Source organism: Clinocottus analis, unplaced genomic scaffold, assembly GCF_023055335.1.
Source record: "Clinocottus analis isolate CAN_PGR_092001 unplaced genomic scaffold, fCliAna1.0.p SCAF_1, whole genome shotgun sequence".
Taxonomy (NCBI): domain Eukaryota; kingdom Metazoa; phylum Chordata; class Actinopteri; order Perciformes; family Cottidae; genus Clinocottus; species Clinocottus analis.
In genome coordinates, this window is record NW_027175820.1 from 2,311,029 (window position 1) to 2,324,132 (window position 13,104).

General features: G+C 44.9%; 1 protein-coding gene across 1 annotated transcript in view; it reads right to left on the minus strand.

The window, feature by feature from the left end:
- The window catches only part of LOC137785381 (tyrosine-protein kinase CSK), a 37,221-nt gene extending 25,383 nt beyond the window's left edge, over window positions 1–11,838 (minus strand). The window contains exon 1 of the mRNA XM_068576545.1: window positions 11,553–11,838. The gene's annotated coding sequence lies outside the window, so the exon portion shown is untranslated. The remainder of the gene's footprint in view (window positions 1–11,552) is intronic.
- Window positions 11,839–13,104: the final 1,266 nt, after the last annotated feature.

Below are 13,104 nucleotides of genomic sequence, written 5' to 3' on the forward strand. Positions count from 1 at the left end.
TTTTGTTATTTCCTAGTAGGGGGCTAACTCCAGAAAAGCTGGGCCCTACATTTCCCAAAATGCAATTTAAAAGCATCTGCCACGATATCTTATGATAATATCATCAGGGTTTATTTTTCATTTTAAAGAATGACACAAGCATTATATTATTTGCAACTATTTTGCCAAACAATGAATATCAGGATGAAACTTTTGAGCAAAGGAAACATTGATTCATTTTTCATTATTTATGGGCAAAAAAAAAAGGATTGTTTAAAAAAACAATAACATTTAAAAAAAAAAAAAATGAGTTGCAGCACTTCTGACCCGATGAAAAGATATCATCCTCCCTCTCCTCACATGCAGCAGTTTTATGTTAAGTAGTGTAGTGGTGAGGAATCAAACATACAGTAACAGCACTGTGTGTGTGTGTGTGTGTGTGTGTATGTGTGTGTGTGTGTGTGTCTGCAGCTGTGCAGACTTGGCACCAATCATCCATTAGCCATGCGGGAGATGATGAAGAGGCAATATTGCCAGCAGAGGTATGCATGTGCCTGTGTTAAGAGGTTAAAAACAAGTGCAACAGGATGATGGAGTGACTGAGGACCACGCTGGAGTGCAAAATAATATGTGGAGGCAGATAGGAGTTGTGATTGTGGAGAGTTGGGAGGTGGAGGGGAAGCTTGTGGTTGTGATTCAGGGAGGCTCTTCTGACAAGACATCTGCTTGGCAGGTGCACACATGCACACTCTTCAACCTTAGCTTATCCTCTGACTGACAATGAATATACAGTGCACGCACGCACATCCACTAAAGTACCCACAAAATGCCCTCATCCTCTGGCCTAATATATGCTGCTCCTCGCACACATATGCAAAACGCATTCTTCAACCATGGCTTAATATATGCTGTCTCTCAAACACACTCACACATACAGAAGTTGCATCAAACATCCCGGGAGGTGCGAGAGAATGAGCGAGGAAGACGAGGGAAGGAGGGGAGGGGTGGAGGGAGTGGGTGTTGCTTGCCGCTGCTTTCATTGCCTCTCCTCCTCCTCCTTTGATGGCAACACATGACAAGCCCTCCATTCAGACCAGAGGAGGAGGAGGAGGAGGAAGAGGAGGAGGAGACGAGGCTGCGAAGCACGAGGATGGAAACACAAAGAATGTCATTAGCAGCAGCCACAGCGGGGTGCTGGTACAATATGGCAGCGGCATTAGTGGTGACTGGAGCTCCAAATCTCTTCAAATAAAAAGAAGCATTCAGAGGCGGCAACACTGACACTATGGAGGAAGAAGCAGACTTCGTGGACTAAAAATAAATAAAAAAGGAAGGATAGCGAGAGGGAGGAATGTCAGGAGAAAATGGGGACTGAGAAGCTAAAATGCAAAAAGCACACTGGAATAGTCTTCGTCTCCAAATGAAATGCAAAATAAAAATAGAGAGATTATACAGAGGACCCGAGCACACAGTAATCCCACATTGAGAAATTGACTGTGCACTTTGGGTGGGTGCAGCCTCTAAGAAGGTAGACACAAGGACAGATGGGAACAAGAGCCGTATTTTCTTTATGAAACAGGAGACGCACTCATCAGGTTGTGATGTTCATCACGAGGAGTAGACGGACCGGTTCCTCCCAGAAATGACTTTGAAATATATGATTTGGCAGCGTTGGCAGAAAGCGTGGTGCTAGTCAGTCGAGTGAAGCCGCACTGATGATGTTCATTGTTCTGCTCATGTAGTGAATGAATCTGAGCTTCACTTCAGGCCCAGCTGAACAGTTTTGGTGACGTAACAGTTTCTGATCAAAGACTTTAACTTTAAAAACCATTTGAGCGCTTTGAATTTCAAGAAAAACGCTTCGTTTCAGAGGAAGCGCGTCTGAATTGGAAATTAGAGATTCACGCCGAGAGAAAGAGACAGAAAGAGAAGAGACGGGGGATGGAGGCGGTGCAACAACGGACATGAGGACATCAAGAGCTGAGGAGGACGATACAGAGAGAGACAGAGACAGCGGCATACAGACAGAGAGACATGGAGAGAGAGATGAAGGGCGTAGCAATAGAGGAGTAAAGGGGGGGTGGAGCAGAGGGGCGTGCACGACGGAGGAGAGAGACGGACGTGGAAGCGCTGAAGAACGGCCTGGTTTCTGCGTCTGCTGCTGCTTAATATTAACAGCAGTCATCTGTCGGTTCCAATGCCAACCATGAATAATAGAGGCTCCACCCAGCGATGCCAGCGCTCTGAATTATTAATTCGCGACCACAGACTTGCATTAGCGCTCAGCGTGGGGGCGCTCTCCGCGGCGGCGCCCGCTTATTAGCCACGACCGCGTGAGCGCAGGAGTGCGTGTGCGCACACAGGAGTCGTGCAAGTGGCGACACACTCCCCGCATGCATATTCACACACACACACACACACACACCGATAGGACGTTTGTACTCTCCGAAGTGTCTCGCAGGTTGTCGTTTTTATTCCTTAGAAACCTCCCACAAGTACTCTGGTACTTGGAATAGACATTGCTGTCATGTCACCATTTTCAGGGTCACACATTTTTGATGAAAGTGATACAAAAAAAAAAGAAAGAACTAAAACTGCCTGAGCGATATCCAGCAAAATAACCAGATAATAATAATCACCACCGTTTCAGCTACAATAGCGCGACCCTTGAGATCATGTTAACTAGGTCATTAGCTTCTTTTCATAGGCTCGGTTAGGAATTGTAGCCTAATTATCTGACAGAAGAAGTGCCTGGCGGATGGAAATTAAGAGCAACGCCGCTTTGATAGCACACAGTGCGTTGTGGGTGAAGGTCTGGGCGTGTGTCTGTCTCGGTGTGCGTGGGAGTCAGAGATGAAACACTGTGGCGTGTGATGACACATCTCCTCATATGCTGTGTGTCTCAGTTTGACTCGCACACATACACACACACACTCTCATCTGTTGCAAGGAGTACCTCACCTAAAAGACAGGTATATCCAGCCATCACCAGTCAGCTATCACCGTATTTGAACGCACGTGTGTGTGTGCAGCACATTCAGTCTGTTTTCACCTGCAGAAGAGGGGACACTGGGTGACGGTAATTGATATGGGTGAGGAAAAAGGTGGACAGTGAAACACACACACACACACACACACAGACACACACACACACGCTAGGGATCACGGAGGAGAAATTCTGCTAATGCAGAGCCAATGTTTGCAGAGGCAGCAACTGCAAATCTTGCCCGCAGAGAGCAGGGCTCAGGGATTTCTATGGTGAATTTACTCTCACACACACACACACGCACACGCACACACACACACACACTAAATAAAACAAAGACCAAACTGACCACAGGTGTGCGAATAGCATGACTGCTTCTTACACATCATACAGTCACACAGCTACTGCTGATTCTTTTAAGTCGCAACAATCAGCAATAATCAATCGGTCGATTGAAAGCAAAGGAATCAGTTACTATTCTGATGATCGGTTCATTGTTGGGAAGAAGAATTCTCTCGTTCCAGTTTCATAAATGTGAAGGTTTTCTGCCACCGAAGACTTCTTTTATGCTACGCAAGTGTAATCTGAACACCTGAAAAAACTGAAAATGAGATTTATCATCGTTCTTAATATGTATTGGTTTCAGATTAAGTTTTTTGGAATGTGTGTCCTAGAATAGGCCCAAGCAAACCAGTGAAAAACTTCGTTCAATATACACAAAGAGAAACAAAAGAGAAAAACTTCACATTTGAGTTATTTAAGTGGCTGTTATTTTGGCAGGTTTACTGACACACACAAGAAACAATGTAAGAATAATGTTCTGTCAATCAGCGATGAATATCGATGGATTGTTTCAGCTTTTGAATGTGATTTCTTCTCGTATAAGGTGCCAGGGGAGACGGCAGGAAGGAACAGCACAGGACTCCCCGTGGACACCCGAGCAAACATCCTGACCTCGTGTTGCATTTTTACAGTTAATGACGCAGGCTCTTAAGAAGGGAGTCCAATGAGACTCCAGCCGCGTGCCGGCTTCACCGATCAACACAGCGTTCAATATATTTCGACGTAAACCAGAAGAGCGGTCAGGACTGTTGCAGGAAAACAGCCTCACACGAGGACGACATCACAGGGACAACATAAAGTGCCTCCTGGGCTAAATGCAGGAAGAGTTTTTGGCAACAAGCATGAACAATAATCTGCAACCTAACGTGCATCTAAACCGCTGGCTTGACACAATGAGGTTGACACTGAAACCCGCTGAAGAACATGTGTTTAGGAGTGGGTCTGCGTATCCTAAATGGCTGGTGCATTCTTGCGCTCCCCGGAGGCTCGAGGCAGAACCGTGCGGAAACCCGAGACCGGCGGCTTTGTTTTGCTTACGACCCGGACCCCTCGGTTGACCCGGGGGCGTGAATATCGGCACAGAGCGGCAGACGGAGTGATAACATGAACGTACAAGAGACCACAAGTCCGGTGCAGAAGTGGAACGGGCGGGAAGTGTTGATGCAATTGCAGGCGAGGCAACGGTTCAGCGACGTCAGCATCGACCATGAATACGTCAACTGTAGTGATCCCGTTTCCTCAATTGACCCGTGCAGCAGAGAGCGTGGCGGTCACCGCAGCAAAATGATCATGGAATGAGATGTATTGGGTTCTGGGTGGGTAACAACTTCCAGTGAGAGACCGTGCATCAGGTGGAGGAAGCAGACGACGAGGGATACCCCCAGAAAACCTGGTTCCAAATGAGTAAAACCCAGATTATTGAAGCGGTCTCAAGTTAACGGTTCTTGCTTCCGGTACTTTAGAAGTTATGGAGTGAGACATTTGTGGAAAACAGCAGCAGATGCCGATAACTGTCGAAAGCAAAAGCAATAGCACCCTCACAAGTACGGGAGGTAACGCCAGCAGAACGTCAAGCTGCAGAAATATGTTCTACCGTTTGGCGAGCGTCCGTCCGTCCTCTTCCACTGCAACGTTAGCGATGCGGAGTTTGCTAATGACAATTGGTAAATAAATGAAAGCTAATCGTTTTTGCTGCGAAGGCTTTTTCAAGACTTTGGTGTAGAATAAAACAAAGCAATGTTAATTATGTTCTTCATCAGTTGTTTTTATTTTATATGAAGAAGAATGAAACCGATGAGCAGTATCGATGGAAATACTAGAATCAATAAAATCCTACTGACACTTCATATTGCATTAAACAACCAGGACACCGTTTATTCATTAAAAAACGTATATTCTGGTTACAGCCCATATACAATACCGATTAATATCCATATATTGCATATCTCCTGCAGTATATTACCCATTTATTCCCATTAATGACTGCGTGCAACAACTCGACTGCAGAGTGGAGGTATCCTGAGAAAGTGAGTCGCGTTGGCGAGTGGCAACGAGGATCTAAATGAATAATCAAACTTGATCAAATACTAGAGAATATGACGGCAGCTTCGGATGCGACAGAATTTGACAGGATTTAGCAAAAAACACGTCTTCCAGATATGGATCATGGTTCGTTTTTTCCCTGAACATTCAACATGTCACGCTGCGATTGAGGTCATGGACCACAGGACCATGAAGGGTCACGGTGACGACACGCTGTCCCTCCCAGGATTTGCGTTGCGTGATGAAATGGGAGAAGATAAGTCCTAAAGAATCATCCATCTGCCTTGTAGCGCTAAATCCATCATTCTGTATCTATTTATGCACCCGTGATGCTACCTTCCTCGCAGTAAGTCATGGGGCTCATCAGCTGGTGTATCAGAAACAGGCCCAGATGTAGGCCATGGTCAATACGCATCTCAACGCTGTGCAGGTTTTTAATCCCTCAATTGAAAACATCAGGAAAAGAATGATTGCTTTGATAAAAAAAGATATATGTATATGTATACAAAGATAGCATGAGGGGAATTAATACACAAAAGAAAACCTCACGTAAAAAATAATCTTCTTTTCAAAAGAAGAAGCTGCATTAGAGTGGAGACCTAATTCAGGTCCCTCTGCGTGACATCATTAACTTGGAAGCATTTACGTGTATCTATGTGAAACTCAGCTGCGTGATGCATTTCAAGACACGACTCACGCATGGGACAGCGGCGAAAAGAGGAAGCGAGGAAACCTCCCCCGCTGAGACGGGATTCATCGTCGCCGTCGTCGGTGATTCATCCTGTGATCTTTTTTAGGACGGTCACAATAATGGCAGCGGGTTTTACTACGTCTGTAAAGGGAGGAACCCCCCTCAACTTTACACCCACTGCACTACTTCCTCTTCTTCTCCACATATTGACCTATATACGATGGACCACAGTGAAGCAGGACGCAAGCGGTGTTGCGTCGTGCAAGAGATCAGACACCGGGGGCGAGCAAGGGAAGGGCGAGAGACACACACAAACCTACCTAACTATATAGATATATAAATAAATAAAAAGGACAGAATTTGAAACACCATATTATTAAGCATTTGTGCGACATGACTCTTAAATATACATTTTGGACGTGAGATGGTGGGAGGCGAAACAATAAGACAAAGAGGCTGATGTTGGACTTGAAGCTGGAGAAAAGCTCGGTCTTAGTCATCGGCATCTCTTCACACAGCAAAGTGACAAAGGCCCCGATGAGTAAGGCGACGACATCGAGTCGCAACTGAACTTCTCACAAAAGGCGAGGAACTAAAAAGGGCAGCGAGCGATTTACCAGACGAGCAAAATCACATTTGTTTGGGTACAAAAAGTGAAAAACTTAAGATTTTTCTAGGAAGAAATGTTGGAGACAAGCGGCCGATTAACGTCAGCTGAAAACATGAAAGGTATGAATCCAGGCTCATGTAAGACGGTTGATCTAACGCCATGTTCGAGTTAGACGTGGCCTGCGAGGAATCAAAGGGAAGTTATAGTTATTCGTCATTTGAACTTTGTTCTGTGTCGATATCTCAAGTTACTTCATCGAATAGTTAGTTTGTTTTACAGGAGTCTTTTCTTTTGAAAACACTTTGTGGCTGGAGTGCCTTATCACATCACAACGCAGCCGCCAGCTCGCTGTACAACAACGCACCGCCACTTTTTCTAGGTGTTCTTAATAGATTACAATCCTACTCCAGTTCTGGAAACTATGCAGGCAGAATGTTAAACAAGCAACAGGAGCGGCTCGTTTATCGCTGCCTCTTCACGACTGTGAAAGACAAATAATGTAATTTTAGTAAGAAATGTACCGTGGGGAGAATTGGACGGGAAAACTGATAAATGAGGCTCCTTTGAGGATATCTCTACTTCTTAAATGTGGCAAGAGCAAAAACAGAGACTTTAGAGAAATAGTCTTTTTAAGTTGTTGGCGATACTAGTGTCTTGTTTGGAAAATCGCAACATGTTTTTTTTCCTCTGATGTATGGATGGAGTCCCACCATATGTCCAGTAACAACACATGAACAGCGCAAAGAGGAAACAAACAATGCAATGAAATGGTATACTCTTTTATAAAAACAAAAAGGAGAAAAAAGGCTAAAATATTGCATTATCATTTATCCGTGTGAGAAACACTTCCCGGTGGAAAATCTCTGCATGTCGTGGGCGTACATAGTGAGAGACTGGGCATGCGTCCGGCCTGCGGCTCTACTCATTGCCTACATTGTGCAGCTCGCCAGCAGGCGTGGCGGAAGAAGCCTCCCGGCCCTTCAAGGAGCTCCCTGACCGAACCGGCCGCTGCCCAGATGGAGAGGCCTCGCTGAGCTAACGCGCAAGATGGCAGCCACAATGCCGCTATTCTACTGGGCGTCGTGATCACTGGGGAGGAGGATAATAGGGGGAGGTGGTGGGGGGGCAGTTGGTTGCCTCTATCGCAGGACAGCAGGTGCTGAACAGAGAAGAAGAGTCACAACAGCAGTGGTGAAATGGTCTATAAAGCACTTTTAGTCAATCCTCCATTACCGTTAAAGGTACTGCTACTCAATGTTGTTCACGAGAAATAAAAAATGAGGACTCAAAGCCATGGCGTTTGGGAAATAATATCATCAGAACTGACCAAATATATGATGCTTCACAACGCAACACTTGTATCACACAGTAAGAGACTAAAAAGATCATCATGGCAAAGAGGAATTACCTGCAGACTAAAAATAAAAGACAAAAATGTATCTGCAACCCTTTCAATAAAGAATTCATTTTGGATGCAATATTTTTAAATCAACTGTCGCTGACGGTAAAATTTATATCTTTGGGTTTTGGACTCTTGAACAAATACCAACAAATTGATTATTCTGGATAATAATCTACACAATTACTGATTATTTAAATAATCAGTAATGCAGCCCTAACAAAACCTCAAATGCACCTAAATAAACAATACATTTTAAACAGCTTTAATCGGAATCGGCTAAAATAAAAGGCAATCATCTCAGAAATCGTGATATAATAATAATATTACACCTCTTTGGTCTCACTGCATGTTTAAATAGAGGAAGCACTGCAGGTGAAGAGCAGATCTGCTGCTAGTTTCAAATTCCGTCACTCGTCCCAAACAAGTGAACCGTGGCGCTGCTCGCCACTTTGCATCTCGCAGCGTTTGCACTGAACCTGCATAACTCGGGGGGGATGTGCATGAAACAATAACACAATAAAACCCCATCCTGGTGTGCATCTGGGTATAAAGACGCGTGCGCACTATATACCGGGCTGCTGAAACGCAGGCGGCCGGTCTGCAGAGTTTGTGACGTCGAGCGCATCTCCGCAGTGTCACAGCCTGCCGTGCAGAGCACCATCTGTGATGTCCTGTTGCTCGGGAGTGTCAGTGTACTGTTAAGCTGTGCACCGGCGTCTCCGCGATAAATCCCCCTCTCTGTTATTGCCCCTGCTGATTAAAGAGACGGCGGACATCGGGGAGAAGGGGCCGGAGGGGAAGGGGACGGGACTAAACGCGGCCATTGTGTCGAGGTCAGCAGGGGCCCTTGGACGGGCTTCAAATGGGCAATGAGATGGTCAGTGTACAGACAGAGGAGCCATTACCTCCCTGCTGAGAGTGCATGAGACAGGCTTACCGCAAGACAGCAACATGGCTCAGGCCCCTCGCAGCTTTTAGGATTGACCAGACACAGTGAGGGTTTATTGACCCCCCCCCCACCCACCCACCCACCCAGTCATCGCTAAAAAAGACAGAGCTGACATGAAGCCGGGCCTGCAGACGTATCCAGTGGAAATGTCCTGTCACCTCTAGTCCTCGTCAAGCTTCACCTCGATTAGACTACTCCGATCCAGCCATCAGTCGGTCGGAGAGAGATGGGGAGAGAGCCACTGACAGAGAGAGGAACTTAGTGTGGGCAAAGCCACCTTACTCGATGAGCCCACGACTTAGCAGAGGGGAGGGCTGCAGTCTCACTACGGAGACTACCGAGTGGAGCTGTATTTAGAGGACCGGTACGTTACACAGCAACGCTGAAATGAAACCCTGCGGGCTACAAAATTGCTTATTAATTCTCGCACCGAAGCATTTCGATGTCACCGCTACAACTGCAGCCCCCCTCGCGGCGCTCTGTCGGACACACCGGCAGCCGGGTAGCCCAGACAGACGCAGCAAACGGATCCGGGACATGTTACGGTCTGGTTCACCAGATTCCTCTGGAGGTGGGGTAACGAACGCCGAGCCCTCACCACACCCACCGACCGACCAATCTCTGTAACAAGATTTCTCGAGCAGAAACCCCAAAGCCATCGTGCCGCTTCATCAGCACTCTGCACTCACTGTAATCAGCACAGCAACAGTTAAGACAGGTGGCCATCATAATGAGATAATAACCGTCTCTGAGAAACATCTGCTCGAACTAACTGTTCCTTAATCACAACTTTTGGACAATTACACACAGAATAATTGCGAGACATATTTGTGTTAATGAAAGAAAAAATGTTATGCAATTGTGATAAATAAATAACAATAAAAAGCAAAACCGTCCACTTGGTGTCTCTATTCAGATCATATTGTAAATTGCTGGTCAGCTTCAAACTGACTTAAAACCAATTGTCAAAAAAAGCAGCAAGATCTGGAGGGATGCTACTAGAGATTTTGAGCAGTGACAGGTCAGATAACAGGAGACTGCACTGAGATAATACGCTACGATTAGATCTGTTCCACGAAAACAACCCGAGAGTACGATTGTAAGTGCATTAAGCAGAGCAGTCGGGCATTCCTCACCCAGAGACCACGGGAACACTGTGCAGAGCCACAATGCAGGCCGACGAGACACTGCATCGCTATTGTCAGTCATGCCACAGCTTGCAAAGGTATGTACATTTCAGTCCCCACTGGGAACTGACAAACAAGGCCAAAGCTGCTGGGATGGCAGACTGGTCGGATTATACAAATAAAAAAATTTAAAAAACCTTTACCAAGAGCACTATTTAAATGTGTTATGCATTGAATGTTTGTTCATCTAAATATTAGCCATCCGCACTGAAGTGTCATTGAGCAAGACGCCGGAGCTCACCCATCTCTTATGATGGTGTTCAGTAGCCTAACCCTGTGGAAGGTGGTGCAAGAGAAAAACTAAATCCCTGTGGGATAAACAGTATGATCATAACAGTGTTGTTGTTGTTTATAAACTATCAGCTGTCTTAAAGTCTTTTGAAGTACTCCCCCCACACCTCCAAATCATATAAACAGTGACATGTACTTCAAGCAAAGACAAATGCTTAAGAATAACGCATTATATTAAACAATAGCGAATATCAGTGACCCTCAGCTCCAGCCTCCATCACCTTGTTCTCGTGCTGCGTGTCGGTGGCTAAAACCTGACTCGTGCTTCTAGTGCATAGCTACGTATTGGTACAAGTTTGACATATATGTTTGTTTTTTTAATTATTATTATTATTTCGACGACACACCCGCCTGTAGCACATCGCTGCAACGGTCCTCGTTTAACCGACCCTCGGCTTCAACATGTGGGCTTCCCCAGAGCACCGCACCGCCCCAAGCCAGCACAGCATTTGTGGGAAAAGAAAGGGAATGAAAGGTAGAGTGAAAGGTAAAAAAGAAAAAAGAAACAAAAGGTCAATCCCACAAAACGTATGCCGCGACCGGGGCGTCCGACAATGGAACCAGAGGAGAGTGGTTTTTTTTATTGGCAAAGCCGCAAACCCCCCACAACAAAAGCACATTGGTAGGCAACGTAAACGACAACACAAACGTCTTTAAAACAGTTACCGTGTTGTATTGTGTGTGTGCGCTCGCGTGTGTTGCTCTGCTGTCAACCCTAAACGAACACAACGGGAGGAGGAGGAGGGGACCCGGACGGAGGAGGGCTACACACATCTCGTTTGGACCTAGCATAAACAGTGTCCGATAATGGGTCTCGTGGCGTTACAGTGGACGTAAACTAGCAGCTAACGCTAGCGGGTTTAAACGTTAGCTCTGCGCGATGTAACCGCCGCGGATACGTCCAGAAGCCCTCGAGTGGCCGCGAAGCGACCCACGGGACGGACCCTGAACCACAACGACGACCCCGGTTGTGTGATAACATTTGTACCGAAGCTTCTGGAGCTGAATAACCGTTGCAGCGGCAGCGGCAACACAACGAGACAAAACAGTGACTGCGCTGTGGGCAACTCACCCCAAAAAAGATACCGCTGTGGTGTCGACCAGATGTTGCTGCAAATTAGCGATGAAGGCCCATTAGGATGACTCCTTTGGGTTGCTGGAGGGGAGGGGGGGACATCCAGGTTTAGCGGCGTTGAGGTGAGACAATCCCAGACGTGGCTTTTGCTTTGACGTTTTTCCGTACTGCATATGTGTGTATGTTTTTGCGCGTGTGCGTGTGTGTGTGTGTGTTTGTGCGTGTGTGTGTATGTGTGTGTGTTGCGGAGCTCTGCGAGGCCCTGCTGCTGGAGGAAATGGTCTCCGTTCCGTCAGAGGAACGCGCATGCGCAGAGGGATAGAGGAAGCCACGGGGGAGTGAGGGAAGAGAAGGGGAGGGGCGGGGGGGCGCGCGAGCGGTCTGCGAGCACAGCCGCGTGGCCAACAGGTGATACTGTCAGCTGATGGCTATAAAAACCGTTTCTGACACTGTGATAACAACAAAATTAAGATAAAATGAGGTAATCCTTTATTAGTCCCGCAGTGAAAAAAACACAGTAAATTAAAAAAATAATAATATAAATAAACAGTAATAAAACAGTAAAGAATAATACAATAGCAATATAAAATATACAGACGGAAAAATATAAGACACTATCTCATAATTATGAGATACTATGTGATAATTTTGACTTACTGTCTCATAATTATGATTTGACTATCTCATCATTTTGACTTAGCATCTCATAATTAACTTCTTCCACAGATGGCAGACTTGTTACTGAGGGGGAGATTTACCTCGAGGCGGTCTGCCTGCATGCTGCGTTTCAAAGCAGGTACGGCCATGGTCCGGGTCCTCCACCACACCTTCCCTGAGGGTAACTGATAATTCTGCATTTAAAAACATCTGTGTCGTAGCTGTAGAATAAGCTACTTTTACAAAATCCACTTTTTCCATTCTATCACACAATAGATATGATACAAATATACAGATAAATTCCCCTTATTCATCGCACATTACTTTGTTTGTTTGTGTGTTTTAGTCAGTCAATCATTATAATACAATACAATATTATTCTATATAATATATAAAAACAGAGACTGAAAAGGTATAGGTAGAAGCAAAAAAATGCTTATATATTCCTATCCTAAATTATCATTAATTAAATCAGATAGTTAATTTGAAATAAAGAAAAACACACACACACACATATATATATATATATATATATATATATATATATATATATATATATATATATATATATATATACATACACATACATATATCTTACATATAGATACATTTCATTCACACCTGTAACTCTCAAATATTGTTTTATAAATATTCCTTTTGAAAACCAAAAATAAGTTTACCGTTCTTACATCCATTTTATTGTTCCATACTTAAACTCCTACAATATAAATACATCTTTTTTGAATCCTTTTTTAGCTTTTTGTACAATAAACTTACAAACTTCTCTCAAATCATATTTACACTCATGTATTGAAAACAACCTTTGTACACAGTCTGGCAGTGACTTTGCTTATGCTCTACATTGTGTGCATTATTTTATAATAAACCAAAT